Source organism: Perognathus longimembris, chromosome 2 (assembly GCF_023159225.1).
Source record: "Perognathus longimembris pacificus isolate PPM17 chromosome 2, ASM2315922v1, whole genome shotgun sequence".
Taxonomy (NCBI): Eukaryota; Metazoa; Chordata; class Mammalia; order Rodentia; family Heteromyidae; genus Perognathus; species Perognathus longimembris.
Window position 1 is genome coordinate 67217443 of NC_063162.1, and position 20748 is coordinate 67238190.

Here is a 20748-nt window from a genome sequence, read left to right on the forward strand (position 1 = left end):
TGGGAATGGCTCTGAAGGGGCCAGTCTAAAAGCCCAGCTGACTCCATTTTGACCCCAACCTAGAATGAACTCAGTCACCCTGGCTGATGTAGTTTTGCTTGAATTGAGCACAAACCAGAACATCAAGAGTGCGGAACTGCCCCACAAGGGAGCGGCAATCATTTCCAGACACCTGGGCTGGCTCCTGGAAGTAAAGTTACAATAGGTGATTTAAAAAATAATTAACGATCAAGTAGGTAACAGCAACAGTGCCATGGTGAAGTTCTCCTAGTATGATTGTGATCAAAGGTCAGGCATAGCCCTGTGGTTTGTGGTTTTTCCCTATAAAGTTAGCCTGTAAGATTGAGTCAGGGTGCTCCTGTTCAGGAGTAGTCCTGGCCAGTCAGTTCTTTCTTGATGCTTGGTGCAAAATAAAGCTCTACTTAACTTTTGCATCTTATCAGACTCATTCCTTTGTTTACGGACTTAACAATTCTTGCTCCGGCTTTTTTAAAAAATTTAATTCCTGATCTTATTATTGTTGTTTTGGTCAGTCCTGGGGCTTGGACTCAGGACCTAAGCACTGTCCCTGGCTTCTTTTTACTCAAGGCTAGCCCTCTATCACTTGAGCCACAGTGCCACTTCTGGCTTTTTTTTTTTTTTTTTGGTGTGCACAAATTTTTTTTTCCCTCAAATTTTTATTATCAAACTGACGCACAGAGAGGTTACAGTATCATACGTTGGGCATTGGATACATTTCTTGTACTGTTCGTTGCCTTGTCCCTCATCCCCCCCTCCCTCCCCCCCTTTCCCTCCTCCCCCCTGGAGTTCAGTTCACTTACACCAAACAGTTTTGCAAGTATTGCTTTTGAAGTTATTTCTCTTTTTTTACCCTGCGTCTCTCGAATTTGGTATTCCCTTTGAATTTCCTACTTCCAATACCAGTAAACACGGTTTCCAATATACTCAGATAAGATTACAGAGATAGTGTAGGTACAAACATAGGAAGGTGATACAAAACATTATCTATAATAGAAACTACACATACACATAGGACGTTGAAAGCGGTTACAACTGTGATATATCACTTGTTTCCATAACATGGAGTTCATTTCAATTAGCATCATCTTATGTGTTTCTAAGGGTATAGCTATTGGGCCTTGTGATGCTCTGCTATGGCTTGCCTAAACCTGTACTAATTATTCCCAATAAGGGAGGCCATAGAGTCCATGTTTCTTTGGGTCTGGCTCACTTCACTTAGTATAACTTTTTCCAAGTCCTTCCATTCACTTCTGGCTTTTTCTGTGTATATTGTGCTGAGGAATTGAATCCAGGGCTTCATGCATGCTAGGCCAGCACTCTATCACTAAGCCACATTCCCAAGCCCCCTGCTCCCTCTTGAAACTGTTTAGAACAATGATTAGAACTCCTCTTCCTATAATTGGCATGTGTCAATGAGGGCAACGATGCCTTCACTTTTTAGGTCAGAAGGCTCTACACTGTTTGTTTCACTGAGGTGATACAGAATATTTCCTAATAGTGTTATGTTACACAGGGATTCAACCAGGGGAAACAGAGAAGCCACATCTTCAAAGGTTGAATTGGGAATCTTTATTAGAAAGTTGGTGACTGCGGGTAGATTCCTTTCCCAAAGACCTACAGCCCTGAATGCAGTTAGCACAAGGCAGAAACCACATAACCAGCACGAGAAAAGTGTTATACGTAAGCAAAGCAAACACTGGGTAAATAAGACAGAATGGGGAAAGAAAAACTCAACAGGTTTTTGTAAACTGGTGAGGATACAGCACTTACAGAATGCTAGGCTGCACGCAGGTGGCCAATAGAGTTACAGTCTATCTCATAGTATGTTTGGACCAACCTATCATTCTAGTTAGAATTGCCGCATGGATTTGACATCAGGTGGATATGCCCACTCATGGGAGGGCACAGGTTCCCTTGAACCTCCCAGGCCTCAGATGGTCAATTTACATAATTTATCATAATTAAGGGGAACTTCCCTGGATAGGGTGAGGGAGATATTAGTGAAGATGTGTTGGGCTCTGGCTATACCTTTAAGGGGCAGTCCGGTCCAGAGACCTGCCTCTTCTCCTGCCCTGAGGCTTCATGGCTGTTAACCACTCCTAACTTCCCCACCGCCCCCCCCCCCCACTCCCCTCTGGAACTGGAAAGGTGGCCCAAACCAGCCCCACCTCCCAACTGGCTTGGAGCACATAGATATCATAATGGTGCTGAGTGGAGCCCAAGGAGGCGGTTCTGTGAGCTGTGATCTCCACCTCTGAGGGAAGCTCCATGACATCACTGTGATTAGCGACAGGCTAATCTGAGCTAGGGACTCCAGGTCCCTCCCTTTCCTGCCTCCATTACTGTTATATAAACCCCTCCGCTGAGTTAACCCCGTGGAAGTTCCAGCTTACCCCGAAACGCCCACCTGACTCCCGAGTTGTTCTTTAAGTGTGTGAGGGGAGGAGGGGCGTCTCGCGACTACACACCACCAAGGTTTGCACATTGGGCTGCACTCCAGCTTTCTGCCCAGAAGGACGGGGCGGAACACGCGCGAGGGTGAAAGGGGTCCCAACAAAGATAGAGTTGGCTTCTGCTCTAATCTGAGCTGGAGTCAATCTGACACCCCTCCGCAGTCAATGATGGTGCTGGCCACATCTGACCTCCCTATTACAATCATGACACATCTGCAATCCAAAAAATGTATTCCATCACCTCTAGAGTTCTCAGAAAGTCATCATCAGCTACTAGCTTCTATTAAGATATCAAGATTAGGTTACGTAGATCCAGTATCCATATTTCGATAGGACCGTTCCAGTTATGCTTTTGTGAGCCGCGGTAGATTGTATCTTCGAAGAATTATTTTATCTCGATGAAATCCCAAGGAAGGAGAATTTGAAACTTAATAACTTATCAGAGAAGCCATGTTCTGAGAGACCGAATTTTGGTGTCCTTATTGAAAGGCCTGGGAAGGCATAGGAGACTCCTGTCTCAAAGACCAGCAGCCTGAAACAGCTTGCACCAAGCTTTTAAAGACAAAGCTACTTGTTGGGTGGAGAACAAGCCTCGCCGAAACAGAGCACAAGGGGTGGGGGACCTGTTCTTCCATACTCTGCAAGACATGACCTCAAAGCCTGAGAAGATATCATCTTAGAATTGGATATGTTTGAGTCTCTACCATTAACTTAAAACCTACAAAACCTTGCTCTCATAGAAAAATGGTTTAAATGGACTAGGTGTGTTTTAACTCAACATTTTAATCTAAATCACCCACCCACCCACCCACCCTCCTTTATTGGTAAACCATGACATTTGAGGCTTTGCGCTTCACACACTGTGTTTGCCAGGATGCACTGGAAGTTGGTATTTTCTTCTGTTCAAATCTACACCAATGAGTGTATGCAGGCATCTGGGGTGAAGAGATGCAGCTTAGGTTATCTCCTCCTGGCCAACTCTCCTGAAGGTCTGGGGGCTCAGGAGTGGCAAGATTCCATCGTATTCTTGAAGTATCTTTGACCTGTAGATGTTTGGGGCAGACTGGTACAAACGATAGCAGTGGCAGCAAGGACGGGGTGAGTAACCCAGCTGCACGGTGGGTGGAGCGCTGCTAGTCCCACTGCGGAGCCGGTCACTTGTCTTCAACTGGGAGCTGCCATCTCTGCTGAGCTGTCTGGTAGGAGCCTGGAGACTGAACGGAGAGGCTGTCTTAATTCCAGGGACTCCCTGAGCACACATGGCTGCCCCAGACCCCACTGCCCTCCCACCCCCATGCCTGAGGTAGCCTTCGTTATTCTGCTCCCTTCCAAGTAGCCCATCTGCCCAGTGCTCTGAGGGCCACCATGTGAGCCCAATGAAGAAAGTGAGCTGGGCAGAGCTCAGGACACACAGCCTAAGCACGAGGTGGCTGTGTGGAAGTAGGTGGGATGCCGGGGCCAGTTTCTCGGGTTCGCTATGCCACCATGCAGACCCTTGTGATTCCCTTGCCCAGTGGGCCCAGGCACTCACTGTCTTGAGGGCTTCCTCATGAGAGGGCTCCACCTGGGGTTCCTGTCCAGGAAGCATGCCCTGACGGGAGGCTCCAGCTCCATAGACAGCTTGGCACTAAGACAGGAAGTGGCTGTGAGGATAGCAGGCTCCACACTGGGGCTCCCTCCCAGGAAGCCTGGGGACTCAGGAGCCCCTGCACCCTGCCTTCCATGGGCCCCAGTGCGATGCTGCCTCAGGATACAGGCTGTCAAGGTTGGTTCTGGACATCCCCATGTTTGCTGCCCCCAGGATCCGCTGCAGCTCACCATTCAGTTTCACTGAGGCGTTTCAGATTGGTGAACCATGACACAAAGTTCACCTCAGGAACCACATGGAGCTCCTGACACGTGCCCTGCAGTTCCTTGATGAGGGACATCACCTTGAACTCCTGGTTGAGAGAAAGGCCAGGAAAGTGATGGGCGTAGACCAGAGCAGGGTAGGCCTACCCTGGGGTCTTTACCTGGGCTTACTCTCCTCTCTCTGTCTCACACTCAGTGTTCTCCTCATTTTTCTGCCAGGATGCAGTGCCCACCCCCAGGAAGCTGTCCTAGATGCCCCCTCAGGACCCCATGTCCTATCCTCTGTACCAAATGTGGCCATCTTCAGAGGCAAGGAAGGACCTCAGGGGCCTGCACAGCTTGCCTCCCTGTGGTGGAAGGCTTCATCTTCTCACCTCTCGTCTTTGTTTCATGGATATCCAAGTGCCCTGAAAATCAAAGAGCCAATGTGTTTGGAAAATGGGGCTTCCACATTGAAGGCAGCCTGGTCACTTTGTGCCCCCAATTCAGGCCGGCAGAGGGCAGCATGGGTCCACACCTGGACCAGGGTTGCTCTCAGTCTAGGGCAAGGAGTCCCTGGGGTCTCAGGACAGGGATCTGACTGCTCAACTGTCTCTGGACATTGCGTTCACCCAGGCTTCCAGTGACAAGGCCACGCTAACCCCATAGGCTTTGTCACCTTAAAGACCTGGTGTCACATTCTCACCCTCCCTTACCACCCACTGAGAAATGTCCCCAAGTCATCAGCAACATTGGGGTGTGGAAGCTTGGGGAATCAGCAGGGCGGATGGCTGTGGTGCTTGGCACCCTGGGGCTGGGGAGGACTGTGTCTCTTGCTGGAGGTCAAAGGGTCAAGGTCAGCAAGACACTCCTTTCCCCAATGTGATTTCCCAGCCCGAGCCCCCTGCTCACTCACATTCTTGGAGTCCTTGTCTTTTTGCAGTGAGGCCAGGTGTGTGAGGATGGTGCCCAGGTGAGGGACCGTGCCCTCGGGATAGTCCTGTGGCAGTGGGTGGAGAAAGATCAGAAGGGTCCTCTTAGGCTCCTCCCTGGCCTCCCCACATTTACCCCATCCCCATGGAGCCAGCCACCAGGAAGATCTTGTGATACACAAGCTCATTCCCCCAATGATCCACCCTTCAAGCCCAACCCAAGGCCTCAGCCCTGCATGTGGGAATCACTCTGGGTCTGTTTCATTCCTGGGCTGGCCCTTGACAGATGTGCAAGCTGTGTAGCCCAGCCCATCACCTGCCACTGGGGTGGCTGCAGCTCCACATGTTGACTCTGGCAACATGCCAAGTGGACGGAGGCCAGCTGTGATGGGGAATTCAGGGAGTGGGCCAACAGGTTGGCTGGGCTGTGGGAGTCCCCTCCACTCCTCCTCGAAGTGTCTGGCCTCAGGCATATACACTCACCAGTTCCTTCGGTTTCCTCTGGCTTCTCCTGAGTTTCTTCCAAATGGCCATATATTTGGATGGTCGCCCCTGGCAGGATTTCACATGCAGTTAGAAGACACTTATCCTCTCACCATCCAACCCTCCAGAGTCCCCACTTGCCATGTGTTGGGACAGCCACAGCCTTGTCTCTAGTATCTCAGGCTCCTGGTAGCCATCAGGACTCTTTCCTTGGGAAGGTCAGAGATTCGACCAAGGCCTGTCTACACTGTGGTAGTGGACATTTGGATCCCCAAAAAGATTTCCCTCCGGCTGCCTGGTCCCGAGGACTCCCCACCCCTCCATCCCAACCCCATGTTTCTGGCAAGGCCTCTGTCCTGGGATGTGGATCCCACATAGAATTAGAGCAAGGCATGATTGGCTGGGTATAGAGAGGCTAGCCTCTTCATAGGCCACCCAGTAGGAGGAAGGTTGATAGGAAATCCCAGCAGGATGCTGGAGATCTCCAATCCTGACAGTTCCTCCACCTTCAGACACCCAAGTTGGCTCCTCTTACACTCATTCACTGTGTTGCCAGGGTTGGCCTTTTGCTCCCCTTACAATATACCCCATACCCAAGCATAGAATAGATGCTTCTGGTTTCTTAGGAGTCATACAGAATTCATACATGATTCCCACTACAATTTGGGAAAGGGAATCAATGGGGAGAGAAGTCTTGCCCTTCCTCCCCTGGACAAAACTTATTCCAGGGCTCACGGCACCTTGTAAATTGTCTCCTTGGAGAACATCCTCTTCAGCTCCTTGAAGACCGCGAGACTGTCCCTGGAGGATGGGCAGAGACAAGGTAAAGGTGGGAGAAGGAGGGAGAGGAGGAGTGTGAATGGATTTCCTTTTTGAGGACAGACTTTATCCTAATGGGAGAGGAACTTTGGGTGTGGCTCTTGCGGGGCCCTTAGGGCCCATGGTCTGGAGCAAAGCCTTGTGGGAGAACCCACTGCCACCCCCCCCCTGCAAATTCCAGAGTGTCTTTGTTTGCAGAACCCTGTACAGACTGGTGTGGCTACAGTGTCTACAAAGGACAAAGTCCACTGTGGCCTTGTGCCATATGTGACAGAAAAGGAAGCCGAGTCTAGCAGGCAAGTCCTGGGCCAGGCCCCAAGGTGTCTGAGTTGTGCAGAGTTGCAGTGCCTGTGCGGGATATTGCCATGGGGCTCCCAGAGGAGGGCTGCTAGGCTGAGGAACCAACACTTGCCCAGGAGAAAGGCACACCCACCTGGACACAGCTCTCCACGTCCTCTTCAGGCCTTGGAGAGGGCTGCTCTGCAGAGCAGAGAGTACTGCGAAGAGGGAGCAGACATTCTTCAGCAGATGGCACTGCTAGGGATGAGAAATGTGTGAGGTGAGCTGTGGAGCTAGCTCCCGTGCTCCTGCTTGGGCCCTAGGGCGGGCCTTGTCACTGGGCTGAAGGGTGTGGTGCTTGGGGGAGATGGCAGAGCAGGGTTGCAAAGAGCCCAGGCCAGGGCAGAGCATGGGCAGGGCTTCAGGCCTCAGGCAGGGGGCTGTGAGTGAGCAGCAGCCTCATGGCATGGGTGGGAGAGGGAAGAAGGGTGCCTGGGCCCCGGCTGCAGCATACCAAGGCCACCTCTATCCAGTGTTCCACCACCTCAGCCCTCTCTGCAGCCTGCACACTGTGGTTCCCCAGACAGGTGGTGATGACACAGCTGGCCACTTGGTCGCAGTGCGTCAGTATGGCAAGCACAGTGGGTGCCAGGCGCTCCTGTCTCTCATCGTTGGGGTCTGCTCGTACGTAGTGCAGGCAGTGGTAAGGCTTGAGCTTCTTGAAGAGCTCCTGGACAGAGGAAGTGAGTGGTCAGTGAGAGTCTGCCCTGAGGCACCCAAAGCCCCTGGCTGGGCAGGGAGGCAGAGCTAGGGACTGGGGCTCAGGAAGCTGACGAGTGTGTCTAGGGTTTCAGGAATCTCCAGGGTCTGCTTCTGGATCATTGAGAGCCCCGGGAATGTGGGTGAACCTAATGAAAGCATGGGGACACAGGAAGGAGGTCACCCTTTTACTAAGGTGATTTCTTTCTGCCAACCTCAGGTGCCTCGGCCTGCACGCCCCAGGGCAGGGCCTGATTTGACTTTCCCCATGCACCTCCCTTCTGTCTCCAGTCCCCTGGCATTTGGGCTCCAACCTCAGGCTGATCCTGTGTGTGTGCCAAGAGATGTCTAGAGTCATCAGGACCCTAGTGTGGGCAAAGGGTGCAAAGGCCAGGGGAAAGACAAATGGGACTAGGGTCCTGCCTGCTCCTCCATGTCAATCCTGGAGCCTTTTGGATCCATGTGGGCCCTGTGGCTCCCAGGGGCCCTGTGGAAGTGGAGATGGCTTGACTGGGATTGGCAACCGTCAAGCTGGGATATGGAGGAGAAATCTCCTGGGCAGGGAAATGATGTGTTTGGGCAGTAGAGGTGGAAAGGAAAGACTGCAGGCCCACACCTGCCTAGCTCCTCACCACTGCCATGAGGGAGAACTGCTCTGCCTTCAGCTCAGGCAGCCACTCCAGCACGTGTGCTCCGGTCAGGTCATTTTCAAAATCCTTCATGGAAATCTGCGACGGCTCCCTGGAAGAAACCTGAAAATCCTCCAGGTCCAGGAAGTCCCTGGGAGCTGGCTCTACTTCAGCAGGCATGTCTGCCTCTCGAGCTGGAGGTGGAGCGGGCTCTGGCTCTGCAGCACAGAGCAGAGCAGGATGGGTCTCATCAGCCACTGGCAGGTCGTGCTGTGCATCCATGGCACCAGCTGCATCCGAGTCACCTCCTGAATCTGTGGCATCCATGTCTAGGTGTGCAGTTGGGACGGCTGCCACATCCAGGGTGGTGGGTAGAGGCTCTCGTGCAGATGGCTCTGGTTCCTCATCAGGAGGAGGAAGGCAGGCGGCCTCTCCAGCAAGCGAGCAAGACTCCTCTTGCTCCACACAAGGACCCAGAGCAGAGTCCAGTCTTCCATCGCCTGGGTCCTCTAGCTCTGGCCCTGTGTTATATGATGCAATCGCCTGGGGAGCCTCTGGCTGAACGGCACATGCTTCCAGTGCTGGAGCGCATGTTGCAATTGGTTCAGCCTTGCCCTGAGGTGGCTGGTACTTTGGAGTGGACACTGACATGGCCTCTCCTTCTGCATGGCCTGGGTCCTCTAGCTCTGGCCCTGTGTTATATGATGTAATGGCCTGGGGAATCACTGGCTGAACGGCACATGCTTCCAGTGCTGGAGTGCATGTTGCAATTGGTTCAGCCTTGCCCTGAGGTGGCTGGAACTCTGGAGGGAACACTGACATGGTCTCTCCTCCTGCATGGCCTGCTGCTTGGATTCCTGGCGCTGAAGTTGTTGGTGCCACTGGGCTAGGTGACCCAGGCACAGAGCTGCATGTCACCCCTCCTAAATCAGATAGAGGAGCTGAGTCTTGGAGTTTAAGCTCCAGACTTGGTGCTGGGGAAGGGGAAAGGCTGTGGGTCATGGACTGACCTGCAGATGGCTCCATCAAAGATGGTGCAGGGGAGCCAGAATATCCATCTCCCAGTGGCTCATGCTGGAGCTCCACAGCATGTCCTGGAGCTGAGGGGGGTTCTGAGGCTGTACTCAGTTCTAGATATGACTGAGATGGGAGGATTGCTTCCATGCTGGGTGTTGGAGCCAGTGCTTCAGGTGCCCATTCTTGTGCACTTGCATTGTCTGCAAGCATTGGGACTGTAGGCACAGCTGCAAGAAAAGATCCACTCCAGGACCGCCTTCCCCTCAGTCTTTCCTAATGCCAGAAGACCCTTGCCTCCCTGACAAGCACCAGTGCCTCCGTTCCACCCCAGGGAGCCTTGCCAGGCTTCCTTCAAGGCCTCTGGATTCCCTGGCTTTCTCTCTCTCTCCTGGGCCCATGGTAGGCCTGAGCTTTCTTCAAGTGGACAGAACTCAGAATCTCACAGCGGTTGTCTCCTGTCCAGCCCATGTACTCACCCTCCAGCTCAGGCTGCTTGGCATGCATGTGCTCCAGCTGGGTGAGCAGACGGCGGGCCTGACGCTCCTCCAGGGACCCGGGCATATTGTGGTGTAGGTACTGGACTAGCTGATTTAAGCAAGTCGCATCCTGTGCTTGAAGAAAATCTTCTGGGTATTCCTTCATCCAGGAACCCAGGATGAATGAGAAGGCTCTAGTTGCAGGGTGGGAGGGGGGAACAGCAGAGTCACAGGCTGGACCTCTCCTCTCAGATCCCCTCAAGCACATGGGTGGGAGCTTTGCTCCTGAGCCTGCTCATGTCCATAACCCAGGGCAGGCCTGCTGACCTGGCTGGGTTCCAGGCAACCTCTACAGGAGGGTGAGACTAGACTTAGATCACAGGTGTGAGCACCACTCTCCCCTTCACCAAAGCCCCACACCCACCTCCATGTGTCCCTGGGTGCCCTTCCCAAAAGGTCAACTCTGGGCTGCGTGGTCCTGTTTCTTGGTACCCCCAGAACCCTGCACGTCCTCACTGAGGCACTTCCAGTATGCTTCATGAAGTCCTTGAGCCTTGTGTGAACTGTCTCTGTCTGACTCTTGATACAAGTAACACATCCTGACCCTTGAGCGCTCACTGAGCCCCAGGAAACCTACTGAATGCCCACGATGAAGCAGGGTGTGCCTCCCCCTTCTGTGTAGCCCTGATGTTTGCCAGGGCAGGCAAATGTGCCTGGGCTGTCCCGGTGCCAGAGGCTTCTCCCACTCTCCTCTGGCACAGAGGATCACAAACCTAGCTCCTTGTGTGGACACATTTCTGCCTGGAATCAAGCCCTCCTCCAGGAATCTCAAGTCAAGTGGGTGCCATTTGCCTTTGCCCAAGCCTCCCCAAGGCCGGCTCTCCAATGTACCCGCCCTGAAGACAGATGGTCTCCATCTTCTCCCAAGCCCACTCACTGTTGAAGCTGCTCCTGCGCTCCTGCCTCCTCATCGTGACGATCAGCAAAAGAGCCGTATCTAGGGGACACCACGACATGTCACTTGCACTGTGTCTGCTGGTGACATCTACACTTCCTGGTGGTCCCTCTGAGCATTGGATGGAGCTCAGGATGACAAGAATCTCCCTGTTCTTTCCACTGAGTGGGGCCAAGGGTCTGCAAATGCAGCCCCACACTAGACCGTGAGCCCACTAGCTTCCTTCCACCTAGCTCAATGGGTGCAGGGTCTCTTCGGTGTCCCCATTGGGCTTCCCAGTGTGGTTTAGTTAGGTCAGGAACTGACCTCTCTTCATGAGAGAGGGGGCAACTCCCAGCAACACCCACAGTACTGGCTACCCTGGTGTGTAAGGCCAAAAGTGGGAAAGGCATGTTGAGGGCCCATCCCACTGCTCCAGCTTCAGGCAGTCTGGATGTTGGTCTTAGCATGCTAGGTCCTAGGATGCAAGTGGATTCACACTGGTACAGCCCATGCCGAGCCCTAGCCCCTGGGCCCGTCCGAGTCAGACCTGGCACATACCGATTGAACAGTAGGCTCAATACTTGGTGGGGGGTTGAAAAAGTCCGGTAGGTCCCCAGAAATACGGGGATAAAGGAGGCATCGCCAAAGAGCAAGGAAGGCACCAAATGGTCGACTAACTTCTCCAACTTGCCTCCTGGAATATATCCTGCTTTGCAGGGATCTGAAAGGGTTGGGGCTAAAATCCGCCCATGCTAGGGTGAAGAAAGGAGAAATAGATGAAACATGGAAACAACAGCACATTGGGCAAAGGCTCATGGCCATACAATGAAAACAGCCTGAGGCGTACATCTGCATGTACACATAGGTAAGCTCAGTCACACTCACACACACACACGTGTACACACCCATGTATCCACAGCCCCCACATAAATGGAAACACACAGGGGGTCTGAGGCTGCCAGAGAGTAGTAGGTGAGTGGAGTACCCCTCTTTCCTCTCCTCGGGCTCCCTAGATTCACCTGTGGCATGCATGGTGGATTTCTGCACAGACGACTGGGACAAGGGATGACCCAGCATCGGCGAATTATATCAAATTCATTTGGATTCGATCTGCGAAATACTGGGCAGCAGCAGGAAAACATGTTGCTGCCCCCAGTTTTCCTACAACAGAACTGACACAGCAGCATAGAATTGTGGGCTCTGCCTTGCCCATTGTGACATCACCTTTGGATTTGGTGTCATCATTGGAAGTCCCTCCCTTTGAGCCTCAGTCTCAATGGACCTCCTCAAAGGTCCACTGTGTGCTGTCTGGGCCCTCTGGTAGGTCAGCAGCAAGACCAGAAGGACACACACCTCCACACACCTCCCCACTGTCTTCTGTCCATGGTTTGGGGGACACACTGACTTGGGTTGAGACTCAGTCACTTCATGCAGTTCAAATGCCTTCCCGGGCACAAGTGTTTTTGCTTCACAGGAGTCCCCAAGTCACCCCACTTCCTCCTAGTGCTTCCACTTAGCATCCGTTTGTGTGGATGTCCTACGCTGAGTAGGACCCTACGTCTATCCTATGATTGCGGATCCCAAGAGTTCATGTCACCATTTGCACTGCACTCATGTACAGATGAGGTTCCTGTACCTTGTGTCCAGAGAGAGAATAAACTGTAAACCAGTTGTGCAGGCCTCTCATTCCCACAGTGGGGAGACTGAGGCAGGAGGATCCCAAATTCAAGGCTAGGTTGATCTTTGCAAGAGTCTCAAAGTCATGCAAGACAACAATGAACCACAGAAAAAAGGGGGGCCGGGAGTGTGTCCTAGTGGCAACAGTGCTTGCCTCGTATACATGAAGTTTTGGGTTCAATTCCTCAGCACCACATATATAGAAAATGGCTAAAAGAGGTGCTGTGGCTCAAGTGGCAGAGTGCTAGCCTTCAGCAAAAAGAAGCCAGGGACAGTGCTCAGGCCCTGAGCCCAAGCCCCAGGACTGGCAAAATAAAAAATAAAAAATTATAATAAAAACTAAGAACAAAGGGAAAAGCAAGACTTGAGCTCCACATGGGTGTCAGAAATTCACAAGTGCAGACACAGACAAGGACTTCTATATTTGGGAACTTTCCCATGAGAAACTCCCATGTTCAATACACCTATCTATGGAGAGATGTACAAACAGGACCTCATAGATATAAACAGGGCACAATAGTGATGTACTCCCATCTACAGAGACACAGTGGTGATCATGTGTATTCCTCACATTCATGCATTGTAGTGAGATACTGAATTCAGCTCTGCTTGCTGCAAGGTCTGGGTGCTCAAGAAAGGATGGGTGAGAGGTGGGAAGCTCCGGAGGAAGACCCCTGGCATCCGTCTTCCTCTAGAGTCCTAGGCAGGGCCTTTCCTTCGGCATTACATTCTCCCTTGCACCAGATGTCACAGTCAGTGCTGAAGTCTCTGATGATGGCAAATTGTACTCACTGCCACCATTCACACATTGAGAATCAAGGTAGTCTATGTATTCAGCCTGACTTGGAGCCATGGTACAGGCATTTTCTCAGGAAAACCCAAGGCCACCCTCTAACCCGGTGTGCACCACCATCACTGGGACTGTGCTGCCGGTCCAGCCACCCAAGGCGCTAATCCTGTACCCTATCCTGATGCCATATGGTTGACACCTCCTGCCTGTTCTAGGATGTGACGCCTGTGTGAGTGCTACAGGTATAATCCATGCCTGTGACAAAGTACTTGGTGTGCCTTTTCTCATTCTTTTATAATGATGTAGACTTATTCTTTTTTAATTTCCAAAAGCCAATATACCAATAACCTACTCCACGTCACAGCGCCGTAGGGAGGAGAAAACCGAAGCTGTAGTACAGAACAGCCAATTCAGCTCCACCGTGGTAAGTACTTTCTGTGTCTCCACCTCCAGGACCCCATCCCCATGTGTTACTCCCACAGCAAGTAGAGGCATAGGCATCATCTTTCTCCAACACGGGGATCAGGCTACTGGAAAGGAGTGAGGGCAACTCAGCTCCTCTTAAGAATGGAGGGAAAGGGAAACAGCTGAGAACAGCAAACTGGGATCCGGTGCTGCAGTGCCCATTGCTTCCTGTCCTACTTCTCTGGGCGGCAGCACATCTGGACTGCCTCTGCCAGCGCCAGGCAGTCAAGGATGTGCTTCCTTTCTGTGGACAGTTCCTTCTCAGAGACCTGGCCCAAGAGCTTCTGGACAAACAGCTCTTGATCTTTCAGGAAAATCTTCTGGTTGACTCCTACGCTTGGCAGATTCTCCAGTGATCCACATTTGAAATGGGAGCTTCAATATCTGTTTCGTTTGAAGCCAGGCCCCTTCTCCTCAATCCAGGTTAGTGGACTGCAAAAAGACAAGAGAATCCTCATGATAAAAAGCACATGACAGGAAAGAGGTGGGAAGGCTTGCCAACCTCCTGGGGCCAGGGCCTCTGTGGGCACCCAACTTCCTTGCAGCTGTGGCTCAACATGTTGGCTCAGTGACATCCAGATGTTCACCTCTTTGCAAGACATTAGGGACTGCGTTTCCAACTTTGGTGTCAACTGCTCTTGATTACTTTGGTCCCAGCATAGCAGAATCTACTCATTGACTTTGTGGAAACAAGTCTGGCATTCAGACCTTTCCTTTTGTGCAGTTCTGGGGCTTGAACTCAGGGCCTAGACACCGTGCCTGAGCTGGCCTGCTATAAGCTAGGCTAGTGCTCTTCCACTTCAACCACAGCTCCCCCTGTGGCTCTCTTGGTGTTTATTTGGAGATAAGAGACTCATGGACTCTCCTGCCTGCAGTGGCTTCTTCATATGGGGTCCTCATGTCCCAGCTTCCTAGTAGCGAGAATTACACAACTAATCCCTAGCCCAGAGCCTCTCAGGACTTTTTTCCTGGAGTTTTATTGTTCCTTCCAGAGTGTTCATGTATGGAAGACAGGCCATCCAAGTACCACTTGCAATCATGTGTGTTTAAAGTGTGAACATTTCATGAGGAAGGATCCTTAGTGTTCTTCTCATCACAATCTCAATGACTCTCTCACCACCACCTCCCATGCAGGAAAATGCAAACTATTGGTTCAAAATCAGTCCTCTCTATTCTATTCAGATTCTCACTGGAGCACATATCAGAGCTCCTGAAAACCTAAAATCAAAGTCAGATACATGTCGGTTCTTCAAAGTGTGACCCTCCTTTCTCTGAGTTGCTTTTGGTTGTTTCTTTTCTGGATTTCAGGTAAGAGCTGTGATGTCTGCCTGTGCAAAAGGAAGAATCTTTTCCCAGGTAAATTCTGACCTAAAGGAGAGGCCTGGTCCATTCATATTCTGAGTGTGTACAGCAAGTGATTCCACATGGTCCAACAAAGCCAGACGTGGGCTCCCTAGGGCTTCCTCTTTTTCATCCCTCATCAATAGTGACAAATCAAATATTCACCAACCAGAGCACTGACAGTGCCTCGTCCCCTTTGCAGGAAGCTGCCTGGCCACATCCTCTACCCAGTGTCAGCCCCTGTCTGTAGCGCTGCCGAGGTGGCAATTTTCTAGCCAGTCCTGAGGGACCAGGCAGGGCACAGGCCTGTGATCTCCTTCCACAGCACCTTGAGGACCCGGATACAGTCGATTTAGTCACTGCTTATATACTGGATAGCTGCATGAGTTTGGCTTAAGCAATATCTGAATGCATAGCCATAAAAACAATTGAAAAACTGCCAGTAAGTTAGGAGGGACTAGAGTTTGGGAGTAAGCAGCACTGAAATGTCCTAACTCCCTCTGGGATGTGGGGCCGGTGACCCTTCCCCTCAATGCTAAGTGAGCACTGTGAGGAAGTACAGACAGTAACTCCCGAAGTCTAAACTTGTTTTAGTGTGCTTCCAGCACTGTTAGGGAGAATTCACAGCTTGAGTGCTGCAAAAAGCAACTGGCCTAGGGACTTCAGAGCCCTGTATCAGTTAGTGGTTGAAGAGAAAATGGCTGCATAGTGTCCCAAGTTGAAGGCTCGCTCCTTTGTTGTGGGTCTATTTGGGGAGGTGCTGAAAACCTATGAGTTAGGGTCTAGTGCAAGGAGATCACTGGGTGTGTGTCTGACCCTGCCCCTTCATGGACTGTGCAGCCTGCTTTGGCCGCAGGAGGTGAGCAGCCTCTGCCACTGCTCACTCTTGATTTCATGATGTCAGCCTCACCACCAGCTCATCACAACTGTGCCTGCGCTCAAAGGCCTGAAGGGGAGCCAAAACACACCTTTCCTCCTGAAATCAATTTCTCTCTGTCATTTGTTCCAGACAAGGAAAGGTCTAACAGCGTCCTTGGGAAGACTCTTGGATGCCCACCTCACTAAGCTGGTATAAAGACTGAGTTTGCAAACGCTCGTGAATGGCCAAGCCATGCTAGCCACAAAGCATCGCCTTAGACTGCATTTGTACAACAAGGGTCGGATGGATGACCGCTACTTTCCTAGGTATTCTGTGGGCCATTTTCACGATTACTTTGTGTTCTCATTCACTCAACTACACTGTCTGAAGGTAACTTGAGGGATTCTGTCCTACGACAACAATTATCAGTAGCTCCAAATGTGTGCTCAGACAGTTTCCTTCTTGGAGCTGAAGTGTCTCATTCTAGCTTACAGAATCAGATAAGGGGGAAGGAAGAGAGAAAATAACTGGACACATGCCAAAGCATTCCTCCAAGGCACAGTCACAAGCCAGTCACAGGCTAAGAAGACAGCTGAAAGACAGTGGATAGAACCTGAGGTAATATAAATACTCTGAGTTATCTCAGAAAATTTCTCAAGTCCTTCAAATTTGAGGCAGTGAAGAATTTTAAGATGTTTCTTACACCTCCATTTCCACATCAATAAAGCTACAAGAAAGGAGCTGGGAGCAGGGGTGCAGGCCTAGAGTCCAAACTACTGGGGAGGGTGAGGCAAGAGGATTACCTGAGCCAAATAGTTCGGGACCTTCCTGGGAAAACAGTGAGAACCCCATCTCTAAAGTAAGTACACAAACAAAACCACAGTAAACATGCTTCAATTCCGTAAGCCACGACCCACTCACTGGCAAATGGAGACAGCACAAGTGAGGATCCTTCCTAGACTTTGGAAGCTGCCAGCTCTCTGCAGTAAACACCTGGCTGTGCCCCTTGGGGTTTTCTCTATTGTCATCCTTGTGAACAACGGACACATCCCAATGTCTCCTTCCTATTACTGTCTCTCACAACTTACCATTTGTCCTTGGTCTCCAGATGCACAGTCATTTTCATATATTGCTCCTCTTTTCGCTCTTCCAAAGTGGCAGACACCAGAGAAAGCTCACCAAAGAGGGACACCAGCCAAGTCAGACGAGAGATGCCACTAAATGCAGGAAAGCCAAACTGCGCCTCTTCCAATGGGCCAGCTGTGGGGAAGCACAAATACTGTGAGGACTAGCAAAAAGAGAATGCCTGACAAAGGCCAGTGGTGGGGAAGCACAAATGCTGAGGGGACTGGCAAGAAGAGAATGCTTCACAAGGGAAAGAGTCCAGCAGCCAGGGGAGAGCAGATGGACACAGGGACCTTGCCTTACCTGGTGGCTAAATGTGGACTCACGAAAACAACTCCCTTTTAATTTTGAAATTCCATTTTGCTAGTAAAATGAGATGTGCTACTGGCAGCAGCACTCAATTCAGCTAAAGAGGGTAATAAAGACTTTTAGGCTTCTAATATAGTCAGCATATTTACATGTCCATATATAGCCCCATATGCGTGTGCGCACAAGTGCGTGCACACACACACATACACACATATCTCCATGCTCTTCAATAAATGATTGAAAGTCATCCAGCAGCCAAGCACAGTGGTGCAAACCTGTAATATCACCTACAGGACAGGGACACTTTTGCCCAGGCCAGCCTGGACAAAAGTTAGTAAGATTCTATCTCAAAAAGCAGGACCTGTAGTCCTAGGTACTCAGGAGGCAGAAGGGGTAGGAAGATCACTGACTCAGGCTGGCACCAGCTAAATGTGCAAGACCCTATCTGAAAAACAAACAAACAAAGCAAAAGCAAAAGCTGAAGCATGGCTCATGTGAAGCAGGTCTGAAGTCCTGAGTTATTTCCCATCACCACCCAAAGGAGACGAGCCACCCTCTATCGGCCCTGAAACATAGATTCTTATAAACTCCACAAGAAATGGCACACATCAGATATCTTAAAAGACTGCAGAAAACAGCAATACCTTTCATCTAGTTCAAGGTCAACAAGCTGATAGAGTACTAAATGTTTCCTTAAGTCTTCATAAAAGTACACTCAGGTATTAGGATTAAGTATTAGAATTTCTGCTCAAACATGATGCTCAAATGCTCACCTCTGGCCTTAGCCCAAATCTTAAACAGAACCTAAACTGAAGACTGCGTATATGTTGCATTATGTTGATGAAACATTTGTTATGACTGTGACATTAACACTTAAAACAATGAGTATGCTGTAGAAGAAGACCCAGAGAATTTGGTAGCTCATGTCTATAATCTAAGCTACTTTGTTTGAGGCCAGCTGGGCCAGGAAAGTCTATGATACGCTTATCTTTAGTTTACTTCCATAAAGCCATAAGTGGAGTTGTGGCACCTGTGGTAGAGTGCTAGCCTTGAGGGAAAAAGCAGAGAACATTCAGACCTAAGTGCAAGCCCCAGCGTGACACACAGAAAAGTTCTAAGTAAAAGCAAACAAAAGTTAGAGAAAGCACTAGGATCGAAGGGAAGCATCAGACTTAGAAGGAAAATCGGCTCTGTCTGGGTTGCTTACCATCTCCTGTAGTTCAACTCCTCTGAACACATTACTAAAAAGCTCCTGTAAGTTTCTGCCACATAGTGAAACTCCAGCCTGGCTTGTCACATGACTGGTATGTGAGCTCAAGGCCTATGAGCATCTATTGTTTTACCTGTACCAAAGGTAATAATGGCCAACTTTACATGACTATCATATGAGTTATATGACACTTGAATTGTTATCCCTCCTGTCACAACTCTTGTATGACATTTTCAATGACCAGACAAACTATGAAGTTGCATTGTTTTGAAACTATTGAACACATGAAGGATCTTACACTCAATGAGGTCGAGGATCCTAAAGATCTGCTTTCCCTAAGAAAAATCACTCAGGTGACTGAGTGATCACTCAGGACTCAGGTCCTGACTCCCACATGAGAATCCATCCATCCATGAGAACAGGAAGCTCTCAAAGAATGACTACCATACAGTATATAGTCCAATATACAATACATGAAATACTGTCCACCCAGCCAATGTTCCTATAACTTCCGGAAGAAGGAAAGGAGCTGGGCATTCAATGTGTCTGCACACTAAAACTGACCTGTGAAGTGAAGGGATCCTTTCAGCAGTTCTTTCCCCACGACTTCTTTTTTCAGGAATGCAAATTCCTCCATCAAGAGTTCTATGTGCTCTTCATGCAAGACCTTTCCTGCCATGACAAAAATGGGAAACACAAGCCAGTTAGGACCACTGTGTACAGTTGCACATCTTGAGATTCTGTGTCTGCCTCAGGACAGGACACATGTTCCTTATAAATATTGCTCCCAGCAGGGTTCCAGTGTCTTACTGCTTGGTTGTAAACATGGCAGAGGGGTCCAGTGGGATGAATCTGGGCCCCTCCTCCCACAAACAGACCAATGCTTTTGTTTTGCCCTCACAGGATGGAAGTGGCTCTTAAGGGGAGTTCAGATCTTCTCTGTGTGAATGTGCCAGCCAGCCTTTCCACATTTCCACTGGGTGTGGGACAAAAGGAGGCCCACTCCACATGCCAAGTGGATACAGCTGGTTAAGCCTGGAATTCTAGCCTTTGTACTGAGCCTCATGTAAATCTCTTTTCTTTATGAGATACCAAGGCTCAGGGATTCCGTTACAGCAGGAGCAAGTAAAACACCTACTTCAAGAGTTTATCTGAGCATTAAGTACAGTAAGTACATAAAAGAGTTTTCACATTCTTCACATACAGTGAACATGTCTAAATAGTTGTTACCTAGGTGAAAATGTAGAAACTACAGAAAAGACACATAGAACAATCAAGTACTCTGATTGGGGCACTTTTCTATTGGCAATATAATCAGCAAAAGGTCCTGACTCTAACTTGTGTCAAAAGAAACTATATATATATATATATACATATATATATATACTCATATATATGAAACATATTTTACATATGAACCCCAAATATATGGAAACGAAGGACTTTTTTCTGAATTTATTCTTTTTTGCTGACTCTGTATTCTGGATTCTGCAAGTCCCTCATCCTCACGGATCCAGCTCTGCCAACACCAACCACCACCACGCCCAACTTCCTCACAGGCTGAAACACAACAGACCAGGTGGAGTTTGTCATTTAGCAGAGAACAGCAAAGGAAAGCCAAGAGCAAGCAGGAAGAGCTACCGTCCCACAACACAGGAAGCTGTCATACTGTGGCTGGACTAAGGCTCTCCTGGGCTCACAGGTAAGTCAGCTCTGCCCAACACATCCTGATGTGGCTTTACTCATGTTTTTGTGTGAAAAACTTTCCAAGTGCCCACCTCCAATTGGCTTTCTCTACCTATTGCCACCTCTCTATTGATGAAAGAATTCTCTGCTGAAAGTTCTGCTACCCAGCCTGAGCTGTGGCCTCGTCCTCTATCTTCCAGGGACGTGAGTATCTGATGAGTCCTTCAGCAGTTACTGCAGCTATATAAGATGCTGGCAGACAGGGGCACTTGGAAACAGGACCTACGTGGTTGACGTCCTTACTATAGCTCTCCACAGGTTAGCCACCACCATGGCCACTCTACTGTGACACCTTAAATACCATCTCAGTGCACTGCTGGGGGCTACATGGATATTGATTACAGGGAATATCAGGTCTACATTTCAAGATTATGAGACAACTCAATGTAATCTGATTTCTACAAATTACTTCCATGTATCCCTTAAACCCAGGTGTTGAATGTTTCTGAGCACAGAAATAGGAATGTCACCTCAGACTTGTCCCTTCCCTTCACCTTTGTGATCTGTCACCAGCTGCCACCCCTGACACTGCCCCTCTTCTTTTCTCTTTTGCTCTAGCCTTAGCTCAGATTTCTTCCAAGTCTTTCAAGG

The 20748-nt window shown here is 50.0% G+C and overlaps 1 pseudogene; it reads right to left on the bottom strand.

Annotated features, from left to right (window-relative positions):
- Positions 1-12682: 12682 nt before the first annotated feature.
- On the bottom strand, positions 12683-19196 carry LOC125346653 (annotated as a pseudogene).
- Between the last annotated feature and the right edge of the window lie 1552 nt (positions 19197-20748).